General features: G+C 46.6%; 1 protein-coding gene across 8 annotated transcripts in view; it reads left to right on the plus strand.

Annotated features, from left to right (window-relative positions):
• The window catches only part of Svil (supervillin), a 205885-nt gene that overhangs the window by 49615 nt on the left and 136074 nt on the right, over nt 1–20196 (plus strand). For all 8 annotated transcript variants that reach the window (XM_052727641.1, XM_052727634.1, XM_052727638.1 and 5 more), the window contains exon 2: nt 5458–5546. The gene's annotated coding sequence lies outside the window, so the exon portion shown is untranslated. The remainder of the gene's footprint in view (nt 1–5457; nt 5547–20196) is intronic.

The following is a 20196-nucleotide window of genomic DNA, read 5'->3' on the forward strand; positions in this document are numbered from 1 at the left end:
TTTCACTTTTCATGGTTAAAGGAACCTGTGGCCAATGTGATTCAGAAATATGAAATAAGAATTTCCAGAAGTGATATCTTGAATTGCAGGCCATATTAATGGGAATCACCACTTTGGCCAGCAGGGCAGGGTATGCACAGTGAACCCAAGCCCTGGCTTAATTGACCTTTCTTTTGCTGTTATAAAACATGAACCAAAAACAATCTGGGGAGGAAATGGTTTATTTCACCTTGTAGGTTACCATCCGCCATGAAGGGAAATCAGGCAGGAACCTTGAGGCAGGAACTGAAGCAGAGGCCATGGAGGAGTGCTGCTTACTGACTTGCTCCTCATGACTTTCTCAGCTTTTTTTTTTCTCATACAACCCAATCCTACATGCCCAGAGGTAGTGCTAGCCACATTAGTCATTAATCAAGAAATGCCTCCACAGATCAGCCTACAGGCCATCTGATAAAGGCAATCCCTCTATGAAGGTTCCTTCTTCCAAGGTGACTCCAACTTGTCTAGTTAATCATCACAAGCTCTTTGTATCAAACCTAGTGTACAGAACAGCAAGCTCTAAAATTTGCTATTTGCCTAGGTATGTATCATCTAGGTCACAAAGATGAAGGTCTGGTCAGTGTAGTCTTGTTTTTGTGAAATACTGGAAGGAAGGAGAGAAACACCTGCCTTTACCAGGACTGAATGTGTGAATGGACCTCAAAGGTCTCAAGAATCTAGAGAGGGGTCAAGGAAACTCAAGGCACATGTTTCTCTCACCCTACAGTCTTCCACTGAGGAGTCTGCCCTTTGCCTCTGTTACAGTTTTCCTCCACTGTGCTGGCTAATCCAGAGAGGCCCTGAACTGCCTGTAACACATTCTCACGTGGTTATAGATGTGCCAGGCCCTTGGAGTGAGTTGTAATGTTCTTTGAGGCATCCAGTGAGACGTTGAAGTGTTGTGTTCTATTTGTTCACCATCAGCCATTATAGAGACAGTTGTGTGTATTCAACTATAATTGTGATCATTATTATCATTGTTATAATACTAATTGTTAAATTATAAGGTTGGATCTTATAATCGGATGCTGTAGAAAATATAACGTCATTTTCACAAGCACGTGCCTGTCGTGTAGCAAGAAGGGGTTTTCTTCAATGTTTGCTACTTATTAATTTTGAGGAAAGGAGTAGAAGTCATCAGATTTGTTTGTTTGTTTGCGGTGCTGAGGCTTGAACCTAGGACTTTGTATGTGCTAAGAACACTTGACTACTGAGCTACCCCTTCAGTCTCCACCACAGGCTTTAGAGAAAGTGTGTGTGTGTGTGTGTGTGTGTGTGTGTGTGTGTGTGTGTGTGTGTGCGCGTGTGTGTCCCTATGTATGTCAAGTATGAATATGTATGCATATATTATACAGTAACAGCTAAAAGCCCACAAAGTGGGGAGCTCGTCATTCAGGAAGCTGGCCCCAAGGACAGAGGAGTGCCAGAGTTCTGGACCTCATGAAAGGTTTGCGGTACTTATTTTAGCTCCCTCTGCTTAGCGTGTCCTCTGTGTCAGTTGCTATTTTGACTGTGAGCACCTGTGGCTAGTGGCTACCCCTGTGTCCCTGTCAGTGTCTGTGGAGCACCAGACTCACACCTATGAAGCATTGGAGACGTACAACATCTGAGAAGAATCCGGTTTACTAAAACCTGCGGGCTGCTTTTAGAGGAACAGATACATGTGAAGAGGGTACTGTTGACAAAGAGTCAACTTTAACATGTACTTAGCGAAAACCACCAACATTCCCTTCACTAATGATCCAGTATTAGGAAAGCATCCACTGAGCTATAGATATTGTTCTAGTGTGTGTAATATTAGCAGTCTAGGTTCACAAAATAACAGCCTTCCTGACAGATAACATGGGCAAATGCTTGGTGCTGTTGAGGTAGCCTGTGATTTATTCTTTGTCTCGGTTCTGTGTGCTCTCACACAGACACGCACGGGCATATGCACACGCACGTGCCCCCATCAAGGTGGAACACAGGAACCTCAGTGTGCCATGAGAACTGACCCTTCCACTTTCTGAAGGCATTGTGTTGGGCCTGGAGAGTTTTGAAGGGAGTTTTCTTTCCCCAGCCTTGTCTCTGCTGGCTGCCTCTGGATGGCACCTTTCCATTCTGTCCTTGTCCTTTGGTTCTAAACATGTCTCTTTCACTGATAATCTAGTTTTCTACTAATGATTTTCTTTCCACTGGCTCAGGTCTAGATTTAATGCTAACAGAATGAGAAGCTGAAAGTACCAGTCAATTAAGTTATGGTGCAAGGAGCTGATCCATTCCCGGTCTATTAGCAGGCACATGGTGAGATCTACAGATCATAATATCGTTATATCATTCCTACTGAGGAGGCCCTTTAGTAGTAAGGTGTTTTGTTTTGTTTTTTTCCAATTTGGAATTATTTGTTTATTATTGAAATTGTTTTGACAATTTTATATAGGAGGCATTTAATTTTTAGAAAAAGTCAAATGATGATTATTCTAATAGTTCTGATTGTGAAAATGTTGCCACGGCTAAAGTAACCGTAAAAGTTAAGATTAAAGGTCAGCCCTCTAAGGATTCCTCAACCTCTGCAGTCCAGGCATGTTCAGAGCAAGAAAACCCCTGCGCTGAATATACACAGACTCTCCTCAGTGTTACTCTGTAAGTAGTGCCATAAACAATGATTTCCCATAGCATTTGCTTGTTAGGTATTACATTTCATCTGGAGATGATGGACAGTTCGGGGAGGGTTGTGGCTAGGTTATTCAAATACTCCATTGTACTGCTCAAAGCTGGAGTGGCTGTGCATTTGGGTATCCACTGGGAACCTGGAACCGATCTCCTGAGGATGATCCCACTGCTACTGTCCTGTTCATTGAAAGTTCAATGTATGAATTCAGGAGAGAGGTTCCTGAGCAGGAAGCAAGGCAGTCTGGGAATCTCCCTGGGAAAAAACCTGAAAGGCACTTGAAAATTGAGAGTCTGGAGGAAGTGCCCAAGGCTCTGTGAAACTAGGAACCTGCTTTCCTTGCTTCTGGGTATCCTGGGAGGAGATTGAGAAATATCCAGAGTTTGGAAGCCAGGTCCCATGACAAGAACATTCCTCATCTCTAGAACAGGGACCTTTAGATGTCTGACTAAAGGGGCCCAGACTCAGCTTATGAGGTAGCTGCCACTGGGGTAATTCAGTAGTGCGTGAATAAACACACTGGAAGCATCCATAAACTATGAGCAACTGCCTCTGTCAGCTCAACAAGCCCTTAGAAGCCCTGCCCTAAAGCTAGGCCTCTCACCCCTTCCCGGCAGGTGCAATTAGTATGGAACAGGCCTTCAAGTCAGGCCAGGGCCTTTGCACAGAGACTGAGACCAAGTGGAAGTGGGCGGTACCCTGAGAATGAAGGGAGTGCCCCAGAGGCAGACTGGAGCTTCCACCTGCCCCTGACTTTCACCTCTGCCTCTTCTCGCTTTCATTTTGTTCCATGAGTACCGGAATGCATGTGTGTGCACCTCACTGTGTGGCTGGTACCCCCAGAGCCCAGGGTGTCAGGTCCCCTGGAACTGGAGTTATGGGCACTGGTGAGCCACCTGATGAGGTGCTGGGAAAGGGACTGAGTCCTCAAGCATAGCCAGTGTTCTCAAGCTCCGAGCCAGCCCTCCAGCCCCTCCCCTTCCTCCTTGTATCAACCACACTGGGCATTCACTGTCCAGTGCCCAGTTTTTGTTTTCTTTTCTTTTTCCAGATCCCCCCCACACACACCACCACCCACACTTTTCTGTCTGTTTGAGTGGATTCTTCAGTTTCAACCTGTCACTAAACTTGAATCCATTCCTTTCCTTCTCTCACGTGTTCCTGACTGCAGTGAGCTGACCTCCCCCCACCGCCATGCCCCGTGAAGGCGCTCTAGGTGCTGAGGTGGTTTCTTTGTCCAGTGACCAGGTCTGTCTTTTGTGGGAGCAAACCGCATTCCTTCAACAAAAGAATGCCGTGTCAGCTTTCAGACTCCTTCCTGGCACTTGGGCTCCATTGAAGAATTTCTTCTACCTCAACCTGCACTTAACACAGCCCAAGGTGTCTTGTGCACACCTGGTTTCGAGGCCTTTGTTCTCAAGGCTCTGGAGGGAGGTGGCCAGATGCAGATGTGCCATCTGGGCAGAGATGACAATCCCTCTCTCCTGCCTGTGACTCCTCCTTCCCTTCCTCTCATTCTTCTGGCCCTCTTGGGCTTTCCCATCTTTGGCAATTCTCTTCTGAAGCAGCCACATTCCTCCATAGCTTAGGATGCTGGGGAGGAGCCCCAGGGGGAAAGGCAGTTTCTAACTGGTCTAGCCCACTTTACAAGGCCTCCAAAGTGTTTTTAGTAATAAACAGATTTGTGAGGAAAGAGAGAACATGATTTTTTAAAAAAAATATATATATGCATACAAAGAACAGTCTGTTTAACCCTGGGGTTCGTACACAAGACAGACATCTTTGTGGCTTCAGGTAATGAGTTAATGGCTGTCTGAATTTCACCACGTGGTAGTGATAATTACTTTGCCTTGTGGAAACTTCACATGAACAGACTAACTGCCACCCCTTCACCCAGCACAGGGTGGCTCCTTCATATCTTGTGTCTGCCTCTGGTTCTGAAAATGAGCCCCATTCTCTGGACGCCAGCTAGAGCACACTTCTGCCATGAGTGGGAACCAGCTCTGGCCTCCACAGTGGCGGGGCATCTCCAGCCTTCCACCCACTGTAGGACACTCAGTGCTCAAGTGAACTCCCTCCCAACAGTTTCAAAAGATGATACAAGCAGGAAGTGATGAAGACACTTGTCATGAAGTAGGTAGACATAGCTCAGGAGCCTACAACAAGATCGCCCCCAAGCACGACATACCTGCCGCTCTTTGCTTCCCTCTGCATCTTGGGGCAGGAGTCTAACTGTGTCAGCACCCCCCACTCCCGCCCTCCCCGGCTGAGCCGTCAGAATGCCACACAGTCACTCTCCCATTTCAAATGTGAGCGGTGATTCTCCCAGTCCACACCTCTCATCACACACGCACCTTGTTACACAAGCGACAGGCACGTATGTTGACGGTCACTGTACTCTGTACCTGCTAGTGCAGGTACACTGTTCCCGTGTTCTCTAGGCTTTGAGGAAAGTACATGTTCAAGATTGTCCCACCCTGGACTCAGTGCTCAGAGACAGTTCACTAACCCGCCCACTCCGGATGCCTTAGGTGGCCTCTCTAGCCTTGCCTACCCAGCTCCTCTCTTTCTCCTGAGGAGGCTAGCTGGCCCTTTGCTTTCAGATCTCCGTGTGTTTAAGGGAACGTCGGTGACTGAGGTGGGCTGCTTTTCCTCCTGGGCCCGAGTCTTGTAACCGTAGCCAAGGGTTGGGCAGCGTTTTATAGCCTTTTCTGTTGTCTTCCTTAGACCTCAAAGTAAAAGCTTCGTTCTCTCTCTCTCTTCCCCAGAGAGCTCAGCTGGATAAGTTGGAAGAGTGGAAAGCTGAACAGCCGACGATGAGCGTGCCTGCATCTGAAGCCGTGGTTTGACTGTTAAGGTGAGTTTCAGGGGGACAAACACTTTGGAGATGGCACAGTACAGGGCTGCTCTGTGTTCTGGGAACAGACGAAGGCACACAGTGAAGGGGAGCCCTGTCTACCTAACATCCAGCCAGACTCTGAGAAGTACAAAGCACTCCTGGGGTCGACATGTGTTCCCCAACTTACAGGCACATGGAGTTCTCAGGGGTCCTGTATCTGCTGTTCCAGCGGGGACTGCCAGGAAAGGGAGGTTAAAGGTAATGTGAGCATTCTTCCTGAGCTGAGTTGTGGTCCTAAAAGAGCTCCGACTGGCTCTAATGGAACTTTCTGGGTTTTTAGACAAACTCTCATTATGTAGTTCAGGTTGGCCCCAAACTCATGATCCTTCTGCCTCAGTCTTCCTTCTTTCCTTCCTTCCTTCCTTCCTTCCTTCCTTCCTTCCTTCCTTCCTTCCTTCCTTCCTTTCTTTTATGTGTGTCTCTTCCCATTCATTTATACATTCTCAGGGTGTGTTCATGAAAAATGGTCATTTTCTTTGTGCATAAACTAAATCACAGTGTAATGATGTGTGCAGCTTAGATTTCCTTGAAGTTCACTCTAAGGATTCTTGTGAAGGGATGGATACAAAATCCTCGAATTTTCCAGGGTTATTACATCAAGCCTTTGCTGTCATTTCCACACTCCTAATTTGTTACTCATGTTTAGTGATCACCTTCACGGGCCTTTACAAAGTATTCGGTCTAATCCTTCCATATAAGCTAATTTCACAGCAAAACCACATATACACAGAGATCACTACACACCCAGTCTGCCTCAGCCTCTAGAGTGCTGGGATCACAGACACATCCCATCATGCTCAGCTTACTTTGGACTTTTTATAAAAGAACAGAGCCAGTGCAGACAGGGAGGCAGAGGCATACTTCTGAGGCCTGTTATTGGCTTACATCAGGGTGGTATTTCTCAGAGGGTTTCCTGGAGCACAGCCTCCAGACTGTTTGTGCAGTGGGCACTGGTGGTGTAGTCAAGTGACTAGGAAACATCTCATTGAATAAACGGTCTATCTCAGAACTAATGGACCTTGCAAGTCCCCATAGCTGTGTGTGGTCAGCAGTGCTTGCCATGGTCCTGTGCAAATCATGGCTTGTGACTAACATTCTACTTGTGAATTTGATATTTTCTGAATATCAGCCACAAGTGACGTCAGACACTAAGGATATAGTTATAAATAAGATTGGTGATGCTTACATGCAGAATGTAAGTGCTACAAGTGAACAAAAGGAATTACTAAGCCACAGGGCTTAAGAGAATGATTTCCAGAGCTTGGTGGCCTAGCTTTAATACTGGGTGAGTCTGATTTTTGTATCTTCCTGACGGAAGGGCATGTAGCCTCTGTCTTTCATGTTCCTTGCCTACAGAGCGGTGACAATCGCATCTGTCTCATAGGAACGGTTGTTAGAAGGACAGGGATTAGGAATGCCTGAAGGACTAGACTATATACAGATGCCATCAGATTTGTTCATATAACAACAATAGCCAAATCCTTTGACTCAGGTTGAAGGTTCACGTATATGGTGACTGACTGGAGATAGATGGAATGCATTCAGTAGAGACTTCATGTATGTGAGAAATAGCAAGCTAAGCCGAAGGTAGGTAGAGGGTATGAGGAAAAGTAAGCAAAGGTGTGGTGAACTCATTGACTGAGTCCTGTGCTTCACTGTGATTAACAACACTCAGCAAACCAGGGCTGGCAGGGGACTTCTTCATCTGAAAAGAACCATCCAATCAGCTGAGAGCCCAGGTATATGAAAAAGGCTAAGATGTTGATTTCCTCTTTCTTTTGGAGCTGGGATACCCTTATTTTCAATCATTGGACATTAGCAAGCATTCTAAGGACTTTGGACTCCAGTCTTACACCATAGCTTTTTTAATCAGGCTTTTTACTCAACTGGACTGACAGGTCTAGCACTAGTTCTCAGTCCTGAGGGCTTTGGAATTGGCCTGAGCCACACATCAGGGCATCCTTAGGTCTCTACAGCCTGCAGGAGGCCCATTGTGGACTTAGTTCTCATTGTCACAAGATCCAGAGCCCCTAATAACTCACCTCTAATCCATCCATCTGTCCACCCATCCATCCACCCATTCATCCATCTATCATCCATCCATCCATCCACCCATCCATCCATCTATCCACCCAATCATCCACCCACCCATCCATCTACCCACCCACCCATCTACCCACCCATCCACCTACCCACCCACCTATCCATCCACCCACCCACCCATCCACCCATCCATCTACCCATCCATCTATCCATCCATCCATCCATCCATCCATCCATCCATCTTCTTGGTCCCATCTCTCTAGTAAACCTGGAGACTCTTTCTCAAAACTAATGAGATTAGAAAACTAATACAGTATGTGCTAGAGGTTGTAGCCAGGGCAGTTATGCAAGGAGATGAAATGTGAGACTTTCAGATTAAAAGGAAAAAACAGAGCCATCTCTGTGTGCAGATGGCATTATTTTTTATAAAGAAAACCCTTAAGAATCCATTAGAGTGAGAGAGATAATGAATAAGTTCACAAGGTTACAGGATATAAAACCGATGTAAAAAAATTCTGCTGTGTATTTTAAACTTTAAATGTATAATATAAAGTAAAGTTTTTCCATGGAGTGGCAGGACAGGAATAGGAATAGATTTAGCAGAAGATGTCAAAGTGAATACTCGTCACTATGGAACATCATTGAAATAAATTAAAAAAGAACAAATAATTGTGAAAACATCCCATGTTGTTGAATCAATATAGCTAGTATTATCAAAAACTCAATACTTCTAGCAGGACATAATGGCACATGCCTGTAAACCCAGCATGCAGAAGGGGAAGACGGAAAGAGCTGCAAGTTTGAGGCCAGGCTGGACTACATACTGAAGACCTATCTCATAATTTAAAAAAAAATTCAATACTTGCCCAATTTATCCACAAATTTGATTCAGTCTTTATAAACTTCAGTTGGCTCCTTTGCAGTTAATCCTGTGACTGATGGGGAAAATCAGTGGAACCACGACAGCCACAACAGGCTGAAAGGGAACAGAACAGAAGGTTCAGCCTTCTCCTTTAAAATGACTACGGTAGTCAGGACCGGGGACCAGGTTGGAAATGGAGACACACAGGCTATAATTGAGGGTCTAGAAGTAAATCCATACATTTGTGGTCAATTGACTTTTGACAGTTTAGCAAAACAATCCCAAGGGGAAGGAGCAAGTGTCTTTAGCACAGAGCCCTGTGACACACGCAGAAGCTGCCCACATGCAGAGGGATGAGCTTGAGTCCCTACCTCACACCGTCTCACAAGAATTAATTCAAGATGGATCAAAGCTTAATGTAAGAACTACAAGTTTAAAAGCGATAGAAAACTTAGAAGGAACTAGAAGAAAACATACATTTAATGAGTTATGATGGGGCCTGGTTTTGAAGATACAACGTCCGAAGCACAAACGAAGAGAGAGAAATGATGAAGTGACCTTCATCGGGATCCAAAGCCTCCGTTGACCAAGGTGCAGGAGCAAGAAAGTGAGAGGGCTGGAGAGGCTGGCTGCTCAGAGGCCAAGAACTCCTGCCATGCTATAGGACCAGAGCTTGGGTCCCAGCACCCACATAGAAAAAAAAATAAAGCTAGTGTGATCCTTCACATGCTTGTAACCCTAGCCCTGAGGGGACAGACATAGAAGGATCACGGGGCATGCTGGCTGCCAGCCTAGCTGAGAAATGCAAGGTCCAAGTTCAGCAAGAGACCCAGCCTCCAAAAAGAAACGAGGAGAGTGGTAGAGAAAGACACTGGATGCTCTCTGGTGCATGCATCTGCACATACCTGTGCATATCACACACACACACACACACACACACACACACACACACACGCACACGCGCACGCGCACACACGCATGCACACTCTGGGGGAGGGACTGACTAAACAGTTTCAAGTCATATGTGTGATGAAGGGCTATAACTAGAACATGTAAGGGCTTTTATGACTTAAACTGGGTAAAAGGCCCGGACAGATGTTTCCTCAGAGAAGATACACTAATAGCAAAGAAGCATAGGAGAAGAGTTTTAGCATCATTATTCCTTAAAGACAGTAAGACACCACTTCATCCCCAGTGTGAAAGACATGTAATGCTGGGTTTGATGGGTATTGATGAGAATGGAGAAGTCGGAGCTTCCTCAAGCTGCTCATGAGTTTGTACAGACACTCTAAGTGCAGGTGCCTGTGCAATATTCATATGTATGGAAACTCGGAAAGGAGTGTGGAACTCTGAGGTGCAGTCCAGACAGGAGGTGAAACACAAAGACAGGCAAACCCACTTTCGGGGTGGTCAGTGAGGTTAGTATGAGGTGGGTTAGAGTTACAGAGCCACAGAAGAACCTGGGCAAGCCCAGGCATGGCCCAAGGGAGGCCCCTGACCTAAGGTGACTTGCTCAGAGGGAGGGTGCACAAAGTTGAAGATTACCCCCATAAAGTTCTCGGTAAGAAGACTGAAGTGCTTGCTGGAGCTGCCATGATGGATGTGTCCACATCCTCTTCAGGAGTGGCTCATCTATAGTGACTCCAAGTCAGAGGAGGCCAAGGCAGCATGGGGAGGGAGAAGCTGTATGGTGCTGGAGAAGCACCCTGCAGCAGCACTCTGATGGCTGTTGAGTCTGAAGGCCTCATACTCCCAAGGTTAATAATCATACAAGTAGCAGTGTCTGGGAGACTGCAGGCCAGAAGGCTTTGCAGGGCTGGAGTCCCCAGAAAGAATGCCATGTTGGGCTTTGTTCTCTAGTGGTTTTGATTGTGGTTTGTTTTTTGTTTTTTTCTCTAAGGATTGAACCTAAAGCCTGGGGCAAATGTTAACCCTGAGCTTTACCATTGAGGCACCACCAGGCCCATTTTGTTATTGTGATCGAGAGGAAAAAGAAAGGATAAGGTGTTCTTAGATACAGTGGGGTCCTAACTACAAATGCCTTTCTGTTTTGTGTCTAGTAAGACCTAAGTGGAACCCAGAGTGTGGATCACTGGGGCCATAGCAGACCCCATGGTAAGGATATAGGATACACACACACACACACACACACACACACACACAGAGAGAAAGAGAGAGAGAGAGAGAGAGAGAGAGAGAGAGAGAGAGAGAGAGAGAGAGAGAGAGAGAGAGAGAGAGACTTAGTGTATACTTTTTGGAAACCTCAAAAATGCTGACTATGGCTATTTCACCTCCATTAGCATATCCCACTCACTTCCAGGCTTCTTTAATAATTTAGATGATTGAAAAATTGCTTTTTGAAACACATGTTCCTTCAAGTGACAACCCAGTCTTCCCTCCTGTTGGGAAATGGTTCCTTGGGGACAGGCTGCTCCTTAGACTGAAAAGTCCTGTTGATATGTTCTGAGCAAATATCATGGTTTGAGCATGAGCACAGGTGCTCATTTGGAGAAATCTAAGCGGCATTTACCTTTCCTCCTACAAGATGTGTGTGTGTGTGTGTGTGTGTGTGTGTGTGTGTGTGTGTGTGTGTGTGTGTGTGCAGATGTGCACACATTCTTTGTTGAGTCAGAGTTTTCTGTGTGTTTTCTCACTATGTGTCCCTGACTAACTTGGAATTCAGTTTGTAGACCAGGTTAGCTTCAATAGTGAATCAGATTTTCAAAATTATAGTTGAGTGTCATTAGCTAAAAGTTCAACCTTTTCTTGTCTGGAATATAGACAATCTATCATAAGTTGGCATGGAGCAAGAGAATGCTCCCTTTTCACTAGCCTCAGTTAATACCTCCTGGGGTAAGGGGCTGTGTATGTGTGTTGTTGTTGTTCATTTTTGACCCATGAGCTGGGAATTGCTTGCTTATATTTTATTATACACATAGGATGCATGTTTGGGGGGGGGGGGGTTGAAAAAAAAATGTTTCCAGGATTAAATGTGGCTATTCCAGAAGAGATATCTTAACGATCTAGAACACAGGTTCACAGGGTTTTTAAATCTGTCATTGTGAGAAAATGAGGGTTGACAAGAGGGCTCAGCAGGTAGAGGGGCCTACTGCCAAGCCTGGCTGATGACCGGAGTTCAATCCCTGGGACCTACATGGTAGAAGGAGAGAACTGACTCCCACAAGCTGCCCTCTGACCTCCACATGAACACCATGGCACACAGGTACCCACACATATATGAACCCACACAAATAAATTTTTAAAATGTAATAAACTCTAAAAATATTATTCATTCTGTGAACTACTTAACGAGATATTTTATATTGTCTTCACAGAAGCCCCGACTTTCAATCTTGGGTGTGTTTCGTTGTTGTTTTGTTTTGTTTTTTTAGCTCTGTTGTCGGTTGGTTGAGGACTTTAATATCTATCCACTTCCACGGGAGTGTAGAGTGGTTATCTAGGAGGAATCGTTTGCCCTTTGACCCAACCTGTTCGCTTTGCTTCAGGGCTGTGCTAAAGGATACTTTCGATCGCTTGGTTTTTAAAGAGTAAGAGAAAGTGCTACAGAGACAAAGGGTTTGGAAGTCTCTGCTGGGGACTCCAGCCCGGAGCCAGGCTGCAGCAGGCCTCATCATGGCCGGGGCCAGCTCAGGTCAGTGCACTTCTTTTCCGGTCCTTCTCGGCGCTGCTGTGGGTAGCAGGTGCTGCTGACAGGCGGCTGCCTTGATGGAGGAATTCCGACTCCATCTGCTTAGGGTGGATCTGTGCAAATCGCTTTGTTTCTCAGAAACATCTTATTTGTCTTGGGCCATGGCCAGGCCTCTAATTGTGGGTGGTGTGTGCTGTGTCGTCAACCTCAGGCCCCAGAGCCCCCGCCTAGCCTTGCTGTCAGCTCAGACCTTTGCAGGAAGCTGGCCTGAAGCCTGTGGGAGACTTCGGGGTAGGGTGAAGGAATGTGCTCACGCCTGTGTGGACAGATGGCTGAGGTGGGGTGAGCTGGTGACATGAAGAGACAGCAGAAGAGGCCAGGTAAGGGGCTTGGAGCCTTCCTAAGCAGTGCCATGCCTTTGGACAGCCACTTGGCGCTCCATGGGCTGGGGGAGGCTGTCACCCATTCTTATCCTGTCAAGGATGCTTAGATGTTGATGGCTTCTGGACAGTCAGTTAAACAGGCCACTGAAATTCTGAGCAAAATTGTAGGTCTATCTTCCCTCCTGACTTCCTTCTCTTCTCCGCCCCCCCTTTCCTTCTGTCAGCTGCCAAGAATACCAAGGGTATCCATCACTCTAACAAGCAAAATAAACCAGAAGATAGCCCTTATAAAGGGATCACTCTCTTTTAAAATCTTTTATTAAGTCTAATTAATCTCTAGGCCTAATTTATAATAAAATGTATCATGGAACAGGAAGGAGGAACCGTGAATGGCTGTAATATACCTTTGTGCTTCTGAATGCCTCTCCTGCGTATGCATGCTCCCTGTAACACACCTTTGTGCTTCTGAATGCCTCTCCTGCGTATGCACGCTCTCTGTAACACACCTTTGTGCTTCTGAACGCCTCTCCTGCATATGCATGCTCCCTGTAACACACCTTTGTGCTTCTGAACGCCTCTCCTGCATATGCGCGATCTCCCTGTCTCAGTCTCCCATATACACACACTCACTGGACCTTGCACCCCTATCTATAATTGCATGAAAAATAGGTCGCACGAGTTTTGAAGGGCAAACGGAATGCACACTGCTGTAAAGTCGGAGGTTGACTCTACATTGGAACAGGTCTTAGTGTTTCTCATTTCAATTTCTTGGGATTGTTTCACTAATTCTCTTCACTGGGCTTAAGACTTCTCAAACATTCTTTGGCCCTGGGAGGGAGTTGTATAACCATAAAACTTGAGAATCCTGGCCCTGGAATAAATGTTCCTTTAAAACCCCAAGGACAGAAAATTGAACACAGCTGTGCAGAAGAAAAAATAAAAAAGTGGAAGGCTGGTTCCGGGCTGCAGGCATCCTGACCAACTTTCCCAGGGCACTTGGGCTGTGGTGGTTCCTTAGAGACAGGAGGCAGAGTGCTGCTTCAGGGAGGGCCAAAACTTCCTCAGAGCTATGTTGTTGCTGGGCGGGGTGCCGGCAGCTCTTTCTTGATTCTGCTCTGATCAGGCTGTGGTCCTCCCTGCAGAGGATTGGGGTTTCTAGGTCATTTTGTGAGCTGTCGTGATTCCACAGGACTTACAGCCTCTAGGACAGTAACTTCAGAGCCTAAACGCAGCCCCCTGAGTCGGAAGAACCCCAACAGTTCCCCTCTGCTCAGGCGGCCATGGAGCTTCTTTGGCCAGTATATAAAGTCTTCTGAATTATGCTCCTGAGAACAAGGCATCCCCCACTCCCACACCCCCCACCCAAGCATGAAAACCAGGGTGTCGATTCCGATGTTTGCCTGAGGGGTCCCTCTGTTCGGACTATGGTTATCAGGGAGCAGTCACCACGGGCCCTAACCTTGAGGCAGCCTGGCATTAATCACTCCTCTCTTTGTCAGACCGTGTAACTATGATTTGTACTTCTTCCTTTACAAGATTAGATTACAGTAATTTTCATATCCTGGATGGCCCACTAGGGATTTCAATTAATACTCGTTGGTACAGGAAGCAGTCTCGTGTTTCTGGGGAGAAGGAGGTAAACTTGCCCGCTTGGCCATCATCTGAACACATTAGGCAGGGCCTCTCTGAAAAGCGATCCTGCCTTTAGGACTTACCATATCGGATAGCTGTCCATGAAGGTTGCTGTGCCTCTGCGTGAGTATGGTCCCTGTGAGGTGGATTTGCTTAAGTGATGCCAAGCCTGTAGGATAAAAATACATGGAGAAAGCCAGGGGGCTCCGTGCTGCCGTCAGACTGTTTAATGAGAAACTCTTCCCCAAAGAAGTGCTTTGGAAGGAGGCAGACTGATTCAGCCATGTGGGATCATCTGCCCAGAGTCAGCCTCGGGGCTGATCACAAGGTGGGAGGCAAGGATACCATGAGGGGCAAATCTGTCTTTAAAATACTCTAAGTTTGGTATGTTTTATATATATATATATATATATATATATATATATATATATATATATATATATATATATATATAGAGAGAGAGAGAGAGAGAGAGAGAGAGAGAGAGAGAGAAAGAGAGAAAGAGAGAGAGAGTGAGTGTAGGCCACAGGTATAATGTGTCGGCCTCAGTCACTCTCCATTTTAGTTTTTGAAATAAGCTCTGTCATTGAGCCTGGAGCTCACCAGTTAGGCTAGACTGACTGGCCAGTGAGGCCCAGCGATCCTTCTGTCTCTGCCTCTCTAGAGTTGGAGTTAAGCTGTGCCCTGCTTTTATGTGGGTCCTGGGGATCAAACACAGGTTGCTTTACCAACTGTGCCATCTCCCCAGCCCTAGAACGTACACCATTGTTAGACCAAAGACTGCAGTCTTTCCGTAAGTATTTACTGAGCCTTGCTTGTAGGCACTGTTCTAGGCTCTGGAGACAAACCACAGATCACAGAGTGGACAGAAATGTCTGTCCTCACGTAGTTCATGTTTCACGAGCCCGTGTCTCTGTGGAGCCATGAGCAGATGCATGGCTGGAAAGGGAGTCTGTATAGGGAGGGACTCTGTAGTAACTGTGGTCATGCAAACAGATTGACTTCCTCCCTTTTTCCCACACAGTGGACCTTGCTTTCTGTTCTGCTGCAACATGGACCACATGTACTTTTCAGACAATCCTCTGCTCTTAGTGCATAGTCGTAAATCATTCACCTGGTGTCAGGACCCGGCTGCTAACGCCAGATCTTTGAAGAGCTGGTCTGCTGTACCAGGTCCTTAGAGAGGGAAGATGAAGTGTGCCTTGTTCTTTTCTTTTTGTTTTGTTTGGTTTTCCTGTCTAGTGAGTCTCCGCTCTTCCCACTTGACTCATGGATTCCATCTCTTTTGTGCCCCCTTCCTTTCTTGGTCCCTTCCTGTCCCTCACTCCCACCCCTGGAAGCTGTTGTGATTCTGCTTTGGGGAATTCGAGATGGTGCTTTGCCTGGGAATGACAGAGTCTTGGTTTTTGCAGAGCTGACTGCAGCCATGGAAGGAGACTTCATCCAGGCCAGTGATTTTCAGTGCCTGGACACAAACCAAACCTTAGCTAATGGCAGGGAAATGAGAACTCTAAGAAACCGAAGTGCATGTTTGATGGAACTAAACTTTCTCAGCTGCCTTCGGTATCTTCCCATTCCTTATTTTTCCTCAGCTTGTACTGTTGGGAACCTGTGTTCCCAATGCCCAGTTGAAGCCACAGACACATGCCTGATGGGACAGTACAGGTCATAGCCTGAGTGTGCAGTGTATAGTGCTGACGAGTACTGTAGTGTAGAGGGTCAGGTAGGATTACTGTGCTGTGGAGGGAGCCAGCATCACAGAATGACTATACTGTCTAATGTCCCGCATCATAGGATTGTTGAGCCATGAAATGTTCATCGCTGTATGATTACTGTATTGTGGAGAGTCCAGTGCTATGGAATGACTGTACCGTGGAGGGTCCAGTGCTGAAGAATGCTGTACCGTGGTGGGTCCAGCTCTCTAGAATGACTGTACCGTGGAGAGTGGAGCTCTGTAGAATGACTGAACTGAGGAGGGTCCAGCACTACAGGCTTACTGTTCTATGGAGTGTGCAGTGACATAGAGTTACTGTTCTGTAGCATGCCCAGTGCTGTGGGATTACCATACACTAGAGGGTACTTTAACTTACCCTACCATCGAAAACTGAGAGTTGCAGGATTGCAGCATTATGGTGTACCCATTGTTGTAGAATAATTGTACTGTGGAGTGTTCAGGGCTGTAGAATGGCTGTAGAACGGAGGGCCTAGCATTACAGAATGATTGTATCTTAGCTGTTCCAGGAATGTAGAATGACTCTATCATGGAGTGTCTAGCAATTTAGAACAAATGTGTCATGTAGGACACACTCAGGAGAATAAATGTGCTATGTAGGGTTCAGCTTTGTAGAATGATCCCATAGAGTTCAGGCCTGTGGAATGACTATGTTGTGGAGACTCCAGCTCTGTAGAATGGTAGTACTGTGGAGGGTCCAAATGTATATAATAAGGGTATTGTTGAAGGTTCAGCAGTGCAGGATGACTGTCCAGTGCAGGGTCCAAATGTGCAATGACAGGATTGCTGAAGGTCCAACAGTGCAGAATGACTGTCCAGTAGAGGGTCCAGCAGTGCAGAATGAGTGTCCAGTGGAGGGTCTAGCAGTGCAGAATGACTGTCCGGTGGAGGGCCCAGCAGTGCAGAATGACTGTCCAGTGGAGGGTCTAGCAGTGCAGAATGACTGTCCGGTGGAGGGCCCAGCAGTGCAGAATGACTGACTGTCCAGTGGCGATTTCAGCACTGTTAACTATACCATGTATGGTCTAGTGCTACAGAATGACTGTACCTTGCAAGATCCAGTGTTCCAGCGTTACTGAACTGCCAAGTGTCCAGTGCTGTAGAATGACTGTACCATGGAGGGTCCAGTTCTGTGAATTAACCATACTGTAGAGAGTCCACCTCTGTAGAATGTTGGTACTGAGGAGAGCCTAGTTTTGAAGAATAACTGTACTATGCATGGTCCAGTGCTTCCGGATGATGCACTCTATACTATAGAATCACTGTACTGTGAAGGGTCCAGTGCTGTGAGATGACTGCACTCTGTACTATAGAATGACTGTACTGTGAAGGGTCCAGTGCTGTGAGATGACTGCACTCTGTACTATAGAATCACTGTACTATGAGGGGTCCAGTGCTGTGAGATGACTGCACTCTGTACTATAGAATCACTGTACTGTGAAGGGTCCAGTGCTGTGAGATGACTGCACTCTGTACTATAGAATCACTGTACTATGAGGGGTCCAGTGCTCCAGCATAAGTGTAATGTGCAGTGTCCAGTGCCATGGAATGGCTGTACCTTGGAGTGTCCGCCTCTGCAGAATGGCTGGACTGTCAAAGGTCCAGCAGTGTAGACTGACTAACTATACTGTGCATGGCTCAGTGCTACAGAATGACTTGACTGTTCAGGATCCAGCCCTGTGGAATGATTGTACTATGCAGCATCTAGCACTGTGGAACTCTCGTACTGTCTATGTCTATAGGATTTCTGGAAAGTGGAGTGTCTATCACTTTTTGATGATTGCACTTTGGAGTATCCCGTGCTGTAGAATGTATACTGTGGAGGATTCACAACTGTAGGCTTACCTTATGCTGGATGATACTGTGATGCAGAATTACTGTGCCATTGTATGTTCAGTGTTGCCCAGTGACTTTCCTGTGCAGGTTCCTTGATATAAAATTATTATATGTTGAGTGTCCAGTGTTGCTGAGTAACTCTAGCATGTATGATCCTGTGTTATGCATGTTCAGCGTTGTTGGATGACTCTACCGTGTAGGATCTAGTGTTGTAGGTGTAGAGTGACTGTACGATGGGAGGTCCAGCAATGTAGAATGACTGTGCCATGCATGGTCCAGTGCCGTAGAATGACTTCTGTGGTGGGAACAGTGCTGTAGAATTGCTGTACATAGAGTGTCAAGTGCCGTGGAATTGCTGTACCATTGAGGGTCCAGCTCTATGGACTTACCATACTGTTGGTTCCCCTCTTTATAGGTTTATTGGGCTTTTGAATTGCCACGATACACCCATCACTTGTTTCTGGACAGGGTAAGGCTGGAACCCTCCCAGACTGCAGCATATGCCCTGTGCTCCCAGCTGGGTAGTACATATCTCTGAGAGCACATTCTTCAAAGGGCACCTCACTCCCCCAGTATCTAGTGTGTATAATGTTCCTGGTATCCTTGCCCATGGCACAAGGGCTTCCCTTTTTCTGGCAGTCCTTGGGAAGAACATAGGTCCAACATGCTCTTCACTCATGTTGGTATCTAGGCCCAGCAAAGGAAATCACCATGGTGCTGTGCCTGGTGATGTCGCTACCTATGTGGCAAGGAGAAGGCCTGACAAATACTTTCTAGTTCAGGAAAGCCTCACTCATTTGGGTATGTCCGTCAACTCTGCCTCACTTGAGAAGAGCCTCTGGGGTTCTGTTATGCCATGTCTGCTACTTCAGAGGGACAAAAAGTCCCTATTTTTAGGTGTCTAACTGAAGCATGTCACACTTCGTACATCTCTGGTTACTCATCAGACTCTTACCCTGGTGTCCAGGAATGCAATGTTGGTCCAGCCGAAAGTGAGGCTGTGTCCCTGAAGCCTGGGCCAGGCTCACCCCTGGCAAACTCCCGTTTCTTTCTGATCATGAGGCCAGCACTGTCTGGGCCGAGACTTGTAACACAGCCATTGCTCTGGAGCTGCCACTTGGGAGAATCAGCTGCGTCATTTGTTCAACCCACTGACTTACAAATGACCCTGGGGCTCAAGAGATCTTTTTCTGAGGCCAGTTAAGTTTGCCAGAAGCTCTCAGAAAGAGAGCACAGACAGACAGACTCCACAGATTGACTGAATGACCGGGAGATCAAGAGATTGACTGGAAACCACCACGACTGAAGATGTTTGTCTTTTAAATAAAGCTACTCACAAGCAAAATGACTATGGTATAGATCGCCACAGTGTTAGACTCACACTGATGCTTGGGTGTAGATGTTAGGAGACCCTGCACATCCCTGTCAGAACCCTAAGTGCTCTGAAAAAAATGAATCCAAGTCATGTCCTGCCACAGCAGGAATCAGGATAGTATGTGGGTTCTGACTGTGCAGCCGTTCTTCCCCTGGAAATGAGCAGATTTAAAAAGACTTCCAGTAATTGCTCAAGTTCATTGTCATTAGAAAGCAGGACTCTTCAGAAGGCAGAAGGCTTAGAGTGCTGTGGCCTTGTTTTCCCTGTCCTGGTCAGGCTCTGATGTCACCGTTATTTTAGAACAAGAAGCGACATAATGAGACCAGGGCTGCCACCCAGAAACATCTGGACAGCTCTACCTAGTTCATTTTCTGCATTATGCATTGATTGATGATCCTGAGAAAAAGCAGAGTATCTCGTGGCTGCATTCAAACATCTGGGGTCTTGGAAATGTGCTATCTACGGAACCCAGGAAGAAGCTGAGTGAGGTGGCATGCATGTAAAACCCCAGCACTGGAAAAGGGGAGCCAAGAGCATCCCTGGAGCTCACTAGCCAGTCAGCTGTGCCTAGTCAGCAGTCCTGGGCCTCAAGCAGAGACTGTCTTAAAAAAACAAGCTGGATGACACCTCATGAGGGATGACACCCAAGGTGGACTGCTGGCTGCCACATGCATGTGCACACACAAACACGTACACACACCCATGTACATATAAAACAAAGGACAGCAAGGAAAAGGATCAGGGAGGAAGAGAGGGAGGGAGGGGGCAGTAAATGAGGGATGGGGCAGTAAATGAGGGAGGGGAAGAAGAAGAAATGAATGACTCTATCCACAGTGCTTTTCATGCTGATGTTAGGGCTCCATATCTCCAACATTTATTACGTGGGTGGAGGGGTTGACTCACGTTCTGCAGGGACGAAGAGATCATGGGTTCCCTGCCCTTTCAGAACCAGGGAAGAGTTAGGTGGGATTTTAAGGATGGTGAGGGCTTTCCTAAGTGAGGATGAGGAAAAGGCCTTCACAGGTGACAGAGGCACCTTCCTTCAGGAGTATGACCCTGTGTGGCTTATGTACAGATGACTCGGTGGGGGCGGCAG

The sequence above is a fragment of the Peromyscus californicus genome, unplaced genomic scaffold, assembly GCF_007827085.1.
Source record: "Peromyscus californicus insignis strain IS unplaced genomic scaffold, ASM782708v3 Scaffold_8__1_contigs__length_139910024, whole genome shotgun sequence".
Taxonomy (NCBI): Eukaryota; Metazoa; Chordata; class Mammalia; order Rodentia; family Cricetidae; genus Peromyscus; species Peromyscus californicus.